This window comes from Marmota monax, unplaced genomic scaffold (assembly GCF_021218885.2).
Source record: "Marmota monax isolate L192 unplaced genomic scaffold, Marmota_monax_Labrador192_F-V1.1 WCK01_AAM20220418_F8-fsc00019, whole genome shotgun sequence".
Taxonomy (NCBI): Eukaryota; Metazoa; Chordata; class Mammalia; order Rodentia; family Sciuridae; genus Marmota; species Marmota monax.
In genome coordinates, this window is record NW_026695242.1 from 14,158,161 (window position 1) to 14,174,730 (window position 16,570).

The window sequence follows — 16,570 nt, forward strand, 5'->3', positions numbered from 1 at the left end:
AGGTGAAATGATTGAGTTGTGAGAGTATTAACCTAACCATTGCATTAATTCAGTTAAGTGGATTAACTTGGCAGTAATCTAGGCAGGAAGGGTATATCTAGAGGAGGTAGGTCATTGGGGGCTTACCTTCGGGGTTTATATTTTGTCTGTGGTGAGCATGAGTCTCTCTCTACTTCCTGATTATCATGTCCTGAGCGGATTTTCCTCCTCCAACCACTTCCACCATGATATTCTGCCTTACTTCAAGCCTAGCGCAATGGATTCAGCCACTTGTGGATGTAGACCTCAGATACTGTGAGCCCTAAATAAAATTTTCCTCTGGTACGTCATTCTTTTTGGATCTTTTGATCACAGCAACAAAAAAGCTGACTGACACAAATGCTGAACATGTTTTCATGTACCTGTTGGCCTTTTGTAGGTCTTCTGAGAAATGTGTGCTCGTGTCCTTTGCCCATTTGTTAATTCAATTATTTGTTTTCTTGCTATTGTTTTGAGTTCCTTACATATTTTGTATACTACAGTTTGCAAATATTTTCTCCAGTCCTGTAGGTATCCCTTCATTTGTTAATTGTTTCCTCTGTTATGCAAAGCTTTTTAGGTTAATGAAATCCCATTTATCTATTTTTGCATTTGTTTCTTGTGCTTTCAGGGTCTTACCAATAAAGCCTCCTTATTAAGCTTTCTTATTAATAATAACAACATTAATCTTACATATTGCATAAGATTATGAGGATCAAATTAGGTAATTTGGTAAAAAGCACCCTTAAAACTGTTAAAATTTTAAAACTATTAATTTAATAGTCAGAGGACATTAAAAAAAAAAAAGAACAAAAGTCAGTGAGTTACATTCCCAGTTAATAAAGTACAAAGTAATTCTTCTGTCATTTCTAGCCAGGCACAAATATATATGAATCCTACTTTCTGGCTCTTGTAGGAAATAGTTTCTCCAGAGAAACTAAGTTGCAAATTAGTGCAATCTTCATCCACACAAGAGAGTATATTAATTATATTCAAATGCAATAATATCTGACCAATTTTCAGTATAAATATAACTACAAAGAAAATATTTAATCTGCCTAAAAAGAAGAAGGAAAAAAACAGGGTTTCCAAGCCTACCCAGCAGCTCACATAAAGTATAAAAATTATTTTGCAAAGATGTTTTATCAATTTATTAGTGTGAATCATTGATGTATCCAAATCAAAACCAATGAAATACAGGAAGAATACATTATGACCAAGCTGGATTTATCCCAGAAATGCAATGTAACTCATTCACCATATTAACAGAATAAGGCAGAAAAAAATCAATGATCGTCTCAATAAAAACACAGAAAACATATTTGATAAAATTCAATAATATTCATAATAAAAGGTGAAAAAACACATTTACTAGTGAAATGTTGAAGTCTTTACCTCTAACATTGAGAACGAGGCCAGGCATGGTGGTGCACAATTATAATCCCACCAACTCGGGAGGCTAAAGCAAGATCTTAAGTTTGAGGCCAAACTCAGCAATTTAGCAAGACCTTGTCTCAAAATGAAATAAAAGCGCTGAGTATGTAGCTCAGGGGTAGAGGGCCTTTAGGTTCAATCCTCAGTATTATCATCAAAAAAAAACAGATTGGGAATGAGAAAAGAAAAGCTTTCTATCACTACTTACATTTATTTCTGTACTGAGGATACTAGCAAAACAGAGGGAGGAAGAGCAAAAAAAAAAAAAAAGTGTGGTGGGGGAGACTGAAAATAAAAAAGAAATAAAACTGCTGTTGCTATTTGCAGCTGTTACAATGTTTAGGTAGAAAATCCAAAAGAATCTACATATAATTTACTGGAATTAATAAGTGAATTTAATGCAGGAGTCAAAATAAAAATTAATTGTAATCATTCCAAGTAAATCATTCCAAGTAAAATAATATTTTAGGATATATCATTATGCCTGCATTTATAAAACTTAAACACCTAGGAATACACCTAATAAAAGATATACAAGACCTCTATGTAGTAACCTATAAGACATAGATTAGAAAAGTTAATAGTATATGAAGTCAGTTGCCTCCAAATTCCAACAAGTTTTTTTTAATTGTAGAAATTTAAAATTGATTCAGATTTTTATGTGACAATGCTAAAGGTCAAGGATAGTCAGGAAATCTGAAGAAAATCAAAATGAGAGGATTCACCCTATCAGATGTTAAAATTTATAAAGCTGTAGACATTAAGACAGACAAATACATCACTGGAACAAAAGAGAAAGTCTACAAATAAGCCCAAAGAGTTTTTTTATTTTGTTTTTGTTTTGATTTTTTTTTTAGTTGTTGATGGACCTTTATTTTATTCATGTATTTATATATGGTGCTGAGAATCAAACCCAGTGCTTCACACATGCTAGGCAAGCGCTCTACCACTGAGCCACAACCCAGCTCAAGCCCAGAGTTTTATGGAGAATTGATTTATGTTGAGGGTGGCCCTACACCATAGAAGATGGAAATTTATTTTCATTTATGGTGCTGAGTAGATTGGATGCTCTTGTGAAAGGAAAATTTAAAGGAAAAAAAAAAACAAATCTTAACCCTATCTCATATCATAGATGAAAATTAATTTAATTCTCAAACAGTATACAAAAAAGCACTTAAAGGGAATAACTGGATCCAATAAAATTAAGAAAAACATCTAAAAAACAAAAAAGAACTTCCTTTCACTAATCAACCATCAAGAAAGAGAAATGAAAAGCACATAGTAGAAATATATTTGCAAAATATATAAGCAACAAAGCACTCACAATTAACATGCAGATGATCCCATAAAAAATTGAGCAAAAGACATGAACAGGTACTTTAAAAAAAAAATGAAGATATCTCCAAAAGTTCATATGGAAGAATAAAAGATCCAGAGTAGCCATACCAATCCTGATCAATTGTGATGCTGGAGTCATCACAATAGCTGATCTCAAATTTTTTTGTCATTTTTTAATTAATGTTTTATTCTAATTTGTTATATATGACAGCAAAATAATTCACATTGCCCATATAGAGCACAATTTTTTATATCTCTGGTGGTATACAAAGTATATTTACACCATTTGTGTCTTTATACATGTACTTAGGGAAATGATGTCCATATCATTCCACCATCTTTTCTACCCCCATGCTTCCACCCTTTCCCTCCTCCCTCCTACTCGGTACCTAGAGTTCATCTATTCCTCCTATGATCCCCCTCCCAACTGCACTATGAATCAGTCTCCTTATATCAGAGAAAACGTTCCTCATTTGGTGTTTGGGGATTGACTAACTTCACTTAGCATTATATTCTCCAAATCCATTCATTTATCTGCAAATTCCATAATTTTATTTTACTTTTTTTTATTGCTGAGTAATATTTCATTGTGTATATATACCACATTTTTTTCATTTTTTATTTTTTATTTTACATTTTTACATGTTTGAGCATATTGTCACTGTATTTTGCAAACACATCCAATCTCATATCTCATCCACAACTGAGACAGATGTGATCTTTTCCTAGGTGAAATGGCATTTCACCTGGTAAAGTGAACCTTTTGTCTCTTATGATAAAGTCTCAGAAGACACATTTAATCCTCAAATTACAATATAGAACTACAAAAACAGCATGGTATTGGCATAACAACAGAGAAGAAGACCAGTGGAATAAAAGAGAAAACACAGAGACAAATCCATATAGATACAGTCATCTGATCCTTGACAAACTTCCCAAAAACATACAGTGGAGAAGCAATAGCTTTTTAATAAGTGGAATTTGAAAACTGAATATTCACATGTAGAAGAATGACACTAGATTCCTATCTCTCACACTGCACAAAAATCAACTCAAAGTGGATCAATGACCTAGGAATTAGACCAGGGACACTGCAATTGCTAGAAGAAAACATAGGACAACACTTCAACATATTTGCACAGGCACCAACTCCCCAATAAGACTCCTAAAGCTCAAGAAACAAAACCAATAATCAATAAATGGGATATCATCAAATTAAAAAGCTTCTGCACAGCAAATGAAATAAGAACATGAAGAGACAACCTATAGAATGAGAGACTATACTTGCCAACTACTCCTCTGACAGAAAATTAATATCCAGAATATACAAAGAACTGAAAGAAACACCAAAAAAAATAATTCAATCAATAAATGGGAAAACTATCTAAACAGACATTTCTCAAAAGAAGAAATGTAAATGGTCAACAAATATAAGAAAAAGAATATTCAACATCCTTCGCAATCCGGGAAATGCAAATCAAAACTACATATATTCCATCTCACTCCAGTTAGAATGGCAAATCAGCATACTACAGTGCAGCCACATCAATGTTTATAGAAGCTCAATTCACAATAACTAAGCTATGGAACCAACCTAGGTGCTCTTCAACAGATGAATGGATAAAGAAAATGTGGTACAATAGAACATTATTTAGCTATAAAGAATAATGAAATTATGGCACTTCCTGGTAAATGGAGGGAATTGGAGAATATCATGTTAAGTAAAATAAGTCAACACTCCCCCCCAAAAAAAGGCTGAATGTTCTGTCTGATATGTGAATGCTAACACACAATAAGAGGGGAGGAGGGAGAAGAATAGAAGTTCATTGGATTGGACAAAGGGGAATGAAGGGAAGGGAGGAAAGATGGGAATAAGACAGTAGAATGAATCTGCGTAACTTTCCCATGCTTGTATATGAATACACAAGTGTAACTCCACATCATGTACAACCACAAGAATGGGATAAAAATTGCACTCCATGTATATATAATATGTCAAAATATACCCTGTCATGTATATATAATAAATAAATAAAAGAATGGCAAGCATCAAGAATACAAATAGCAATAATTGCTGGTAAGGATATGGAGGAAAGGGTACACATGTTGTTGGTAGAACTGCAAGTTAGTACAACTGCTTTGGAAAGCAGTATGGGAACTCTTCAAAAAACTAGAAATAGATCCATCAGATGACCCAGATGACCCACTCCTTAGTATTTATCCAAAAGGTCTAAAATCAGCATACTATAGAGATGCATGCATACCAAAGTTTAAAGTAATGCAACTCATAATAGCCAAACTATGGAACCAGCCTAGGTGCCCATCAACAAATGAATGTATAAAGAAAATGTGATATATATACACAATGAAGTTTCACTCAGCCATAAAGAAGAATGAAATTATGTCTTTTGCTGGTAAACGAATAGAACTAGAAAACATCATGCTAAGTGATATGAGCCAGATACTTAGAAATAAACCAGCTTCAGAAAGTCAAGGGTAAAATGTTTCTTTCATATATGGAAACTAGAGAGAGAAAAGGAGGGTATCTCTATTAGAGTAGAAAAAAGGGATCAAGAGGGAGGGAAGAAGGGAGGGCATCAGGAAGTACTGGGGAATGAAATCCACCAAATTATGCTATATCCATGTACAAATGTACAAATACTACAATGAATCTCGCTTATATACACAATTATTATGCACTAATTAAAATAATAGTAGTAATAATAATAGAAGGAAATCAGTAGGATAAAACAAGCAGATTTCAGCAAGGAAAGAGGTGAAGGAAAGGGAAAGTACTAAGTAATGAGATTAATCAAAGTATGTTTGTGCACTTTTGAATATGGCATAATGAATTCCACTATTATGTATGATTATAATGCACCAATAAAAATAAAGATATCTGAATTGCTAATACACATTGATAAAGATATTTATTCACTTCATTAATCATCAAGGAAACACAAATTTTAAAACTGGTGCAATTAAACCCACCAAAATGGCTAAAGTAAAAAGACCTGGTAAAAAGGTTAAAAAAAAAAAACTATATTTCTGTAAAGAATGTAATACTGTAAAGAATAGAGAGAGACCAGAGTGATTTGCTGGTGTGAACTTACAAATCTCAAAAACAGGCAAAATTTGTCTATAATGTTAGAAATCAGGATATGATTGTCTTTGGGGAGAAGATGGAAGGAAAGAAATTGAGTGGGAAGAGGGAAGACTTCGAGGGTGTAGTTCTATTCCTGGGCCCTATCTTTTTTATCAGGATAGTGATTATACATCTGTGCTCACTTTGTGACATTCTTCAAGCTGTACAATTAACACTTGTGCAGCTCCCTAAATATATACTTCAAATATTAGAAGTTTACTTAAAAACTGAGCTAGAGGACTTTGCCATCAAAACCAGTCAGACTCAGATGCAGGCTGTGATTTTCTGTAGATATTGCAATCACAAGTATTCTTTGCAAATTAGGACAATATCTTTTGGTTCACCAGTTTCTTTATAAGATTTTTCTGACATAGCCAAGGCTACTGGAGTTGTTTTGCTTTTAGCAAAGCATGAAGTAGAGAAGAGAAAGGTGGTTACCAGTGTTGGAGACTCAGGTCAGTGGATACAAAGTACAACTAACACAGGAGGAATGGGTTCTGGTGGTCTATGGCACAGCAGGGTGAATATGGCTACTTAAAATGCACTGTATATTTCAAAAGGGCTAAAAGAAACATTTTCAAATGTTTTCACCACAAAAAAAAATGATTAACTTTTAAGGTCATAGATGTGCTAATTAGCCCGATTTGATCATTTCACAATGTACGTGTATTAAGACATCATGTTGTAACTCATAAATACGTAGGCTTATTTGTCAATTAAAAAATAAAACAACTTCTGAAAAAAAAATTAAAAAGAAATCTGATAGAAGTCTGAAGCTTTACTGGTTTTCTTCAAATGCCCCCCCCCCCACAAGAACTTGAGCAGTAGAAACAGCAAGTAGAAAAGAGAGGATTCTGAAGGGCCATGAAATCCCAGCATGGGATTACTCCACACACAGGAGGCATCCTGCAGCCCTGCAGTGAGCAGTCACTTAGTTTTTGCTTAAACATCTTTAAGGTCAAGGAGCGAAGGCAGCCTATTCCCTGGGTGAAGAGCTTTCCATGTCGGCAAATCAGCCTATGAAAAGCTCCCAATCTGCCTCTCTTTAAACTTGTACCCTTTGGATATGAAAGAAAAACCCCTCTCCAAACAAGAGCTTTCAAATATAAGAAGCAGATATCACGTCCTCTAGATAAGTTTCTCCCCTTTATGCAAAATATCCTTCAGTCCTTCTCACAATAAATTAAATGCTGTCATATCAAGAGAATCAGCATTCTTCTTGCTCCTCAAAGGACTCAAGAATCAATTTGATTCGTTTTTTCAGGAGACCAGGTAGGGATACAGTCTAGCTATGGGAGATGAGCACGACCAGGCCAATTCTGTGTGTAGGCAGAGCAGGCTGCCGCGTGCATAATTTGAGGAGCAGAGAGATGTTCTGTGAATAAAATATTTTCCATACTTGCCTACCTTGAAAACCGAAATTCCCATGTAAACCACAACTCTGTATTAGGGCAAAGATGACTGTAGGAAAATAAATGTTATGCCATAATCAAACACAAACAACAGAAAAGAAATTAGTTCTTGACATTCAATAGAAGGCTGAGGAAAAGGATCATGAGGCAGGTATGCTAGAGGAGAGAGGTCAGAGAGTAGCCAGAAAATGAGACGACCTAGGAGGACAAATCCAGTTTGGGATGCCAGAGTGTGGGGCACACAGAAACATGGACTAACCAAAGGTATAAACATCTAGAAGGAAACTACACAGAATGGACAGCTTGTCAAGAGCCAGCTCTTCCCTAAGTCATGGACAAGCAATCTCCCTTTCATTGGAAACTCTGTGAGCTGGTGGGTGGTTAGATGCAGGAGCCTCTCTGTCTTTCCTCTCCTTCAGTCCACTGCTCTCCTTTTTGTCACTATGCAGCTGGCCCATGTCAGGCTGAGGCTGAGGCTTAGGCCCAGGGAGCAAAGTTTGGGACTCTAGCAATTGCAAGAAGATGGGAGGCACAGTTGGGATGTTAGTCATCTGTTATGCAGAGGCAGCTAAACCCCCTAGCCAGCCCCCATAAGCCTTTTCATACGCAGGCCAAACAGAGAGGGCACACTGCCAGAGGTTACATCAGTGGGCGCAGCTCACAAGCAAATGTTTATGACCTTGAGTACATATGCTGAATCAGGGTGTTTATGACCTTGTCTACACACCAACCATAGCATTGCTGATTCATGACCTTGGCTACATACTAAAAACATAACATAACCTGCCAGAAGCCCTGGTAAGGGACCCTAACTATAGTCATTTGGGGCCTGCCCCAATAGCCCACCAAGAGCTGTCCTTACCACTAAAGTCCACTTGCCATAATGTCCCCCTCCAAAGGTCCAAATGTGAAAATCTTGGTTTCCAGGGTGGCACTATTAGGGAGCAGTGGCTTAGTCAGAGACCCTAAGGTCATTGAGGACATGTCTTTGAAGGGGATCATGGGACCCAGCCTCCTCCTCTTTCTCTTTGCTCCCTGACTCATGAAGTAAGCAGTATTCCTCTGCCTCATGCTCCCTGCCATTCGCCTTTCAGCACACACACTACAGGCTCAAAGCAGTGAATCTGACCGAACTTAGACTAGAACCTACAGAGCTGTGAGCCAAAATAAGCCTTGCCTCTTTATAAGTTAATCATCTTCAGTATTTTGTTAGAGTGAAGGAAAGCTGCCACTCCCCAGCTCCCACGCCCATGACTGAATAAGTGGGTGGACCACGCCAGCCCTAATCAGCACCCCGTTGCCCCGAATTCAGCAAGGATAACAGAATTAAAAAGCCCTGATTTGGTTTTCTGGTCTGTTACACCTTTGACAGAGTTAAGTCAACTACACCAGGACTGTAAGTGGAGGAGAAAGTGTTGTGCAACTAATAAAAGCTGTGTTCAAACTCACATGGCTCAGATGGTCTGTTGTGTTTGGGTTTTTTTTTTTTTTTTTTTTTAGTGGTTGATGGACCTTCATTTTATTTATTTATATGTGGTGCTGAGTATTGAATTCAGTGCCTCACCCATGTCAGGCAAGCACTCTACCACTGAGCTACAACCCCAGCCCCAGATAGTCTGTTTTTAACTGGCAATAACTCAAAGTAGTAGCAAAGGAGGATGATTGACACCCTTCACTTCCAACTATAGCACATTGACAAGTGAGATTAGTTCTTTTACAAGCTCTTCCCTCCATAAACATTTAAGCAAAGTTCTTCTGAGGATAATGCTTTGAAACCAGAGAAGAGGCTTTATAAGGTAGAGTTTTCAGCTTCTGTGAAGTTAATTTAGATAACATCTATAGATAGAGAACGCCTAAAATATTTGCAAGGGGGTAAGGATAGGGGATGCACAAAATAAGAAGCAGCAGTAGAGTACACAGGGTCTGTCTCTTGGTCTAGAGTTCTTCCACCATGCACTCTTGTCTGGCAGACCACTGGGACCAGGCATTTTAGCCCTGCCATCGGCAAGGGTAATGTGTGCCTGGGGCCCAAAATCACCCAGTATAAGAAACCATGCATTCTAATCTGCTCATATGGAAATACAAAGAATAGGAAATCTGACTATTCATCACACAAATGCTTTGATTTGTGGTACCCACACCTGGGACCATAAGTAATGAATTAAATTAAGAACAACTGTTGATGTAATGGTTGATTTAGATTTTTTTTTTTTAAATCATCCAAGCTTTCTTTAGCCAGCTCTGTTCTTAAAAAGATAATTACACATCAGGATGGGAGACATTAACCATATCCCTAGGTAATGGATTTTGAACTTTGCAAGATTCATGGCTGCTTCTTCATATTTAAAGATACTCAACTCAGAAGATTGCCAAGTGAAGTAGAAATGACAATTACCCATTTTATACTTCAGAGAAAGCCTTTGGAACCTGGAAAATACTCAAAAAAATGGGGTGTTGTATGTTTTTGTTTCATCCTTTTTATTAAAAAAAATACAATTGGACCACAAAAATCAGAAATTTTGAACTAAGACTGGCATTCAGAATTTTGTCACAACCCAAAGAACAATGATCAGAAGATATTATAGTAAGGACTTAATATTTATATCAGCCTCCCATTGTACAGAAAAAAAAATGAGACTCAGAGAGGTGACATAACTGTTTAGGACGCGCAGAGGGTAAGCGGAAGAGATTGAGGTTCACATTCAACACTGTCCTTATCTCCAAGCCTGAATTCCTAACTCAGGCAATATTAGCCCTTTCTTCTCTATACTAAAAATCTTTCTTAGTAATTCTCCACTATATTCCTCCTCCCTCAGGGGACTTCTGATCAATTATAATCATGTTGCTTATTATGTTCTTTATAGACTGTATTCTCCACTAAAATAAAAGCTCTCTGAGGAAATGGATTTTGTCTATCAGGTTCACTGTTATTCCCAGGTCGTAGCACATAATAATCACTCAATCAAATGTTTGATTTAATGAGTACTCTTGCTCAACAAATTAGTCGGAAATAGAAATGAACCAGAACCCAGATACCTACTTGCTCCTAGATCAAAGCTTGTTTCACAGCATAGCTCTCCATTTACAGAGACTGGAGAGGTTTTTCCATACATTTTGACAGGGGAAGGGAGGTACCAGGGATTGAACTTGGGGGCACTTGCTCTACCACTGAGCTTCATCCCCAGCCCTATTTTGTATTTTATTTAGAAACAGGGTCTCACTGAGTTGCTTAGTGCTTCGCTTTTGCTGAGGCTGGCTTTGAACTCGTGATCTTCCTGTCTCAGCCTCCTGAACTGCAAGATTACAGGTGTGAGCCACCGCACCTGGCTTCCATACATTTTTTAAAGCCAGTGGTGACAATGTCCCACCATTTAGCCTGCCTTCATAATAACCCTTCTACCCTGGCTAGACACCTGTGTGTACACAAGCCTGCTCTAGAAGTGTAGAAATATAAAGAAACATGAACTCTGATCCCTGTTCCCAAAGGGTTCACAACAGACTGCAAAGACAGGAAATATGCCTTTAAAAAGTAACTCCCTCTGCAAAGCCCCCTATACTAAGTATCCAGTGAGCAGCTGTCTGTGACAAAAGTTTACCTTTCTGCAGAAATTTCAATTCCAAGGAAATCTAAGGCATCTCTAAGGTAAGGAGAAAGGAAGACTCCAATTTGCCAGCTCTGACATCTCCAGCACCTGCTGTTAATCACACACCTGCATGCGGGCATGATTTAGTGTCTCCTGTGATTGGCCATTTCAATTGCTGTCTCTGTAGATCACTGTCCCAGCTGAATATCCAGGGACCACATTCATCAGAAGCATAATTTGGGCAGAACGTGACTGGTTTTCCAAAGCTGAAGGGAGGGCATCAGCAAGAAAAAAAAAAATGGCAATATCTTTAAAGGAAAGTTGGTTGTCTCTAAGATTAATGGATAATGGCTTTTATTTTTACTATTAAAAAGAGACAATTGGTTCTTTGGATGTGGTTTCAAATGTATTGGGGGATTTCTTTTTTACCCCCCATAAAAACAAGCATGATATTAAAGCAAGAATTCAGCAACGATCACTATAGTATACAGAAGACATCCAAATTCTCAATAACCTAAATATAAGCCAGCCAACTAAAGTGATGCCAAAAGGCAGTAGGTGTCATAGCAGAGCTCTGAGGTTGTGGCTTCCTTTGGCCTCCTCACCCACCCTCCACATCTGGGGGTCAGAGGACCTGGCAGGTGGCAGGGGCTGAGCCAGTGAAAGGACACCACTCCTACAGTCTACACCAGGTTTATGAGAGCCTCCTTCAGTATTCTTTGCCTGTATTCTTTGCCAGTATGCTTTGCAGGAAGGCAAGAATCCCTCTTTTTGCTTTGGTTTTAAGGTATAATGATGTAACCCAGAGCTTCCTACAGCCACGTGAAAGAATCTGAGCAAATGAGAGGAGCTGGGATAGGAGATAAAGTCAGTTCCCCAGGCCCCACCATAGTTTCCAGGGCTCCTCTCCCTGTAGCTCTTACGTAACCTACCCAGAATCCTTCTAATAATTCCTTCTTCCCCCCTTTTTTCTTAAGCTAGTTGAAGTAGTCACTAGCAGTACAAAGACGACTGACTAATGCAGAAATTAGTATTCAGAAGTGGAGAGATACCTGACACACCTTCAAACACAGAACAAGACATAGATACGACACGAGTAGCAAAGATCACTCCATTTACAGCTGGGAAGGCAGAAATCCTCCTCATAAAAACAAAGCAGGTGTTCTATCCCAACAGACAGACCATGATAACAATTTGATGATTCAATATAAAAATATTAAAAATGATAAGCATGGTGGATACTTCCCATAGCCTGCAGTAAGGTCCTGTAAGAGGAAAATAAACCTCCATCCGAGTGGGCATTTCTTAAACTGGATAGGAAAAAGCAAGATAGATATATAGTGTTGTTAAAACAGAGGCCCTTTCTATCTGATCCGAAGCTACTGGGGGTCAGATACCACTGAAGATGAATCCTCTCTCTGGACCACGGGAAAGTTATTTCCCTGACGAGGAGAGGAGATACCCAGGAGTAACCTAGAAATGAGGAAAGACAGACCACCCAGGCTACACAGCTCCTGCTGTCTACTTCTCCCTGAGAGGAGATAGCGATTTTTCCCATCACGAAGTGCAAATAATTGGGATGTAGCCAGGGGCCAGAGGGCAGTTGAGTTCCATTTTACCAATTCAGCCTATTGCTTCAGTTGCCCTAGGCAGGCGCCAAGGAAGAAGTTATTAAGCAGAGGCCACGGAAAACAGGCAAAGCCCTGTAGATTTGTTTCTAGAGCACACGAAACTTCAAAGGCAGGATCCAGAGTCAAATATTATGACTCAGAATTTCTGGCTTTTTATAAGTCAACAGAACCCATCAAAATGAACTCAATGTTAACATCCAACTAGCTCTTTGAAAGAGGTGTTGTGATGGATGTGGTGGTAATCCCAGTGATTCTGGAAGCTGGGGCAAGAGGATCACAAGTTCAAGGCCAGCCTCAAGCAACTTAGTGATATTCCGTCTCAAAATGAAAAATGAAAAGAACTGGGGATGTAGCTCAGCACCCCTGAGTTCAATTCCCAGTACCATTTAAAAAGGAAGAAAGAAAGAAGAAAAAGAAGTGTTTTACTGAAAAACTCCTAAACTAGAAGCCCTTCATTGCTCAATCTCTAGGGTAATCCCCTAGGTCATTGCGACCACAAAGATGGCAAGGGAGAATTTCAAAGAACATAGCCTTCCATGGGCTGTCCCTCTATTGTGGCCATAGAGGGAATGATTAAAAAAGAATGTCAAAGACCTAATAGCCAGGACAAAGTAAAAACTTACTAGTTCTACAAGTAAGGCAGTCTATATCTTGCTTATCCTTTTCACCATTTCCATTCTGTTTTCCTTATATTGTATTTTGGATGAGTTGAAAATGGGTAAATAAGTACCCACAGATGCCAGTCTCAAGGTGCCATATCTAACCTGACTGAAAGAAAGGCATTGTTCATTTGTGATGCTATAACAAAATACCAGAGACTAGGTAATTTACAAAGAACAAAAATTTTTCTTATAGTTCTAGAGACCGGGAAGTCAACCATCAAGGGCCTGGCTGGTGATTGTCTAGTGTTATTCCAAGGTAGCAGCTCATTGCTGTGTTCTCTGGAGTAGAGGGTTGCTGCATGGCAGAGGGCAGAAAAGCAAGCTTGCCGAAATGCTTTCTGAAGCCTATTTCTCAAGGACATTAATCCCATTCATGAGAAAAGAAGTCCTCATGACCTCATTAGCTTTTAAAAGACCCGAATCAAGCCATAGCAGGCCTACTACCCAAGACCCTGTACTTGGTGAAAGATGCACAGTTAGGTGACAGATGGGAATACCTCTCGTGAAGGAAGGGGAGTATATTGGTGATTGCAATGGACACACAGCATTCTTCAGGCACAAGTTGGAATTTTATAAATGAAAAGAAAAGTTTGTGTGGATCGTGATGTCTGAATCATCATCATGGTACCTCGCCCCAACCATCAAAATCTGTCCACATTGTGACCCAAATCAGGTCCATCAAAGATGTTGTCTGTGTTATTTTTGCTGGAACTTCTAGAAAAGGTTGCTCTTTCTTCTTTGGTTCTAGTCATGAAGAATATAACCTTAAAGCTACTGGAAAACGGGAGTCCCCAGTACTCCCTAAGAAGTCTTTGTGCAAAATAGAAAAATGCGTCTGTTCCTCAAATTAAATGACGGATTTTTGTTAGACAAGTCACTTGAGTGCCATCTGCTGGAAGTTGTTCATAATAGACACAAATCTCAGATATCTGTGGTATGATTTGTGACCCTTAGATGAAACAATTAATACACAATACATAGCAGACCTGCAGACCTGTCCCTCAGGGCTAGGGAAGTCTGATCCATTGATGTCTATACCCCCTAAAACACGCAGATATGAGAAACATTAAGAAATTTCCATAGCTTCAGATTTGGGCTTGAAGTTGACCGAAAGTCTCCAAAGTTGACCCAGCTCCCATAACTCTCTCTTCTACTTTTTAAATAACTCCAAACTTTGCAATATATTATTTTTCTCTTAAACTAGTATCTAGTTCAAATTGGACTTCTGTGCCTTATAATCAGAAGAGGCCTGCAAATAGGCCCAGTTTTAACCACCATCTAGCCATAGAATGTTAGCTAAGTCATTTCACCTTCATGACCCCAAGATTCCTGAGCTGTCAATTAAGCAACAATTAGAAAAGGGAAGCATATGAGCCAAACATATTTTAAAGGACTTTGAAAATACAATATGCTACATGATGGGAGGGATCCCTGGGTGGCCATGAAAATGAGCGTGAGGCTGATGGTAATTCAGACAGAGCAAAAGAAGATGCAAAATCTGTTCCCACTATTTTTCTGCTTTCCTGCCTTTCTTCCATGAGTGGGGAATGTTAATGCAGAAGGAAAGAAAAAGAAGATAAAGACTTCATAAATTTAAGCTGGAATCAATAGACAAAGGAGGATTGATTGAGTCCCTCTGAACTCAGGGCTCAGGATTCAGCCCTGCCCTCTTCCAATAGAAGAATTGGAGATGGTTAACAGCAGATAACAAATACAGTCCATACCCACAAAAATCAGTTTCCATCCAAAATCAATAAATTAAAAGATAAAAACTGAGATGTCTTACCTTCACCATCGCAATGTGTTTAATCAGTACCTATGACAGGTGGTCAGTCATTGGCATATGCTATGGTTTGTTCCCAACAGAATTTAGAATGAAGCTTATTCCTCAAAGAGGCAGTGTCAGGAGACAGGACCTTTGGGCACTGCTCTCATGAATGAATCAATGTTTTCCTAGAGAGACTGGGTTAATTCTCTTAAGACTGAATTAGGTGATCTAGACAGTGGGTGGTGATAAATAGCAAGCCTGGCATCTCCCCTTTGTCTCTCTTACACAGATGCTCCTTCTGTAGATGCCTGCTTCCATTGCCATTTCTCTGATGTACTGTGATGCATCAAGAAGACCTTGCCAGAACCTAATTAGATATGGCCACCTGAACTTAAACTTCCCAGCTTCTAGAATAATGAGTCAAACAAACCTCTTTGTTTTATAAATTTCTAAGCCTTGAGTATTTTGTTATTACAACAGAACTTGAACTAAGACAACATATCAACCAAGGAAAGGGAGGAGAAGAGGGAAAGAGGAGATACTAGGGAATGAAACTAACCACATTATATTGTAATATTAGTGGGCAAGTACAAATGTGTAACAATGAATCCCACTTCTATGTATAATTATAATGCACCAATTAAAATAAAAAAATTAGTGGGCTCAATATAGGACACAATCAAGTAATTTGTTGATGATCATTGGGCTTAAGCAGAGATCAGTACATTACTGCACTTGGAAATTCATTTGTCAAATCAATGACCCAATATATTTCATACTGGACTTTTCCTTATTTTTCCATGTCTCAACTAACTCATTGGAGCTTGGCAGATAATTAATTAATCAGCAAATCGAAGACTCACCATCGGCAAAGCCCTGTGCTAGACAGTTTAGAGCCTAAGAAAATTCATAAAAACATGAATCCGGCCTTCAAGAAATCTGAAATCTAGGTGGGAAAATAGTTACTTGTTTAGTTCATGCATTAATTCATTCACTCATTATTCTTCAACAAATATTTATTCAACATTTATTAGGGAAAGAAAGAAAGGAAGGAAGGAAGGAAGGAAGAAAGAAAGAAAGAAAGAAAGAAAGAAAGAAAGAAAGAAAGAAAGAAAGAAAGAAAGAAAGAAAGAAAGAAAGAAAGAAAATAAGTAAGGCTAACATGGCCTCTACCAAATTCAGGCTACAGAATTGGTAGACTATCTGGGAAGAGAGACATTAAATACATTTAATTTTAACTTGCAATCAGTGTTTAAAAAAGAAAGCTACAAGATGCCTTTGGGACAATATATTTTTTTCCAGAAAAAGTCACATTTAAGCTGAAGAACTGAAGGATAGATGGCAGTTAGCCAGGTGAGGAGAAAGAAATAGAACATTTCAGGAAAATGGACTATCACACATGAAAAAACTACAATGGGAGAGAGCTTAGAACATGAGAACTAACAGAAAAGGAGACTAAAGTGGCTAAAGCACAGAGACATGGAGGAGATGGGTGGAGTCAAAGCAGAAGCAACAGGTGGCTGGGCAACTGCTGGTCACCTGGGTGGCCACGTTAAGGGTCTTGCTCTAATAGCAGAA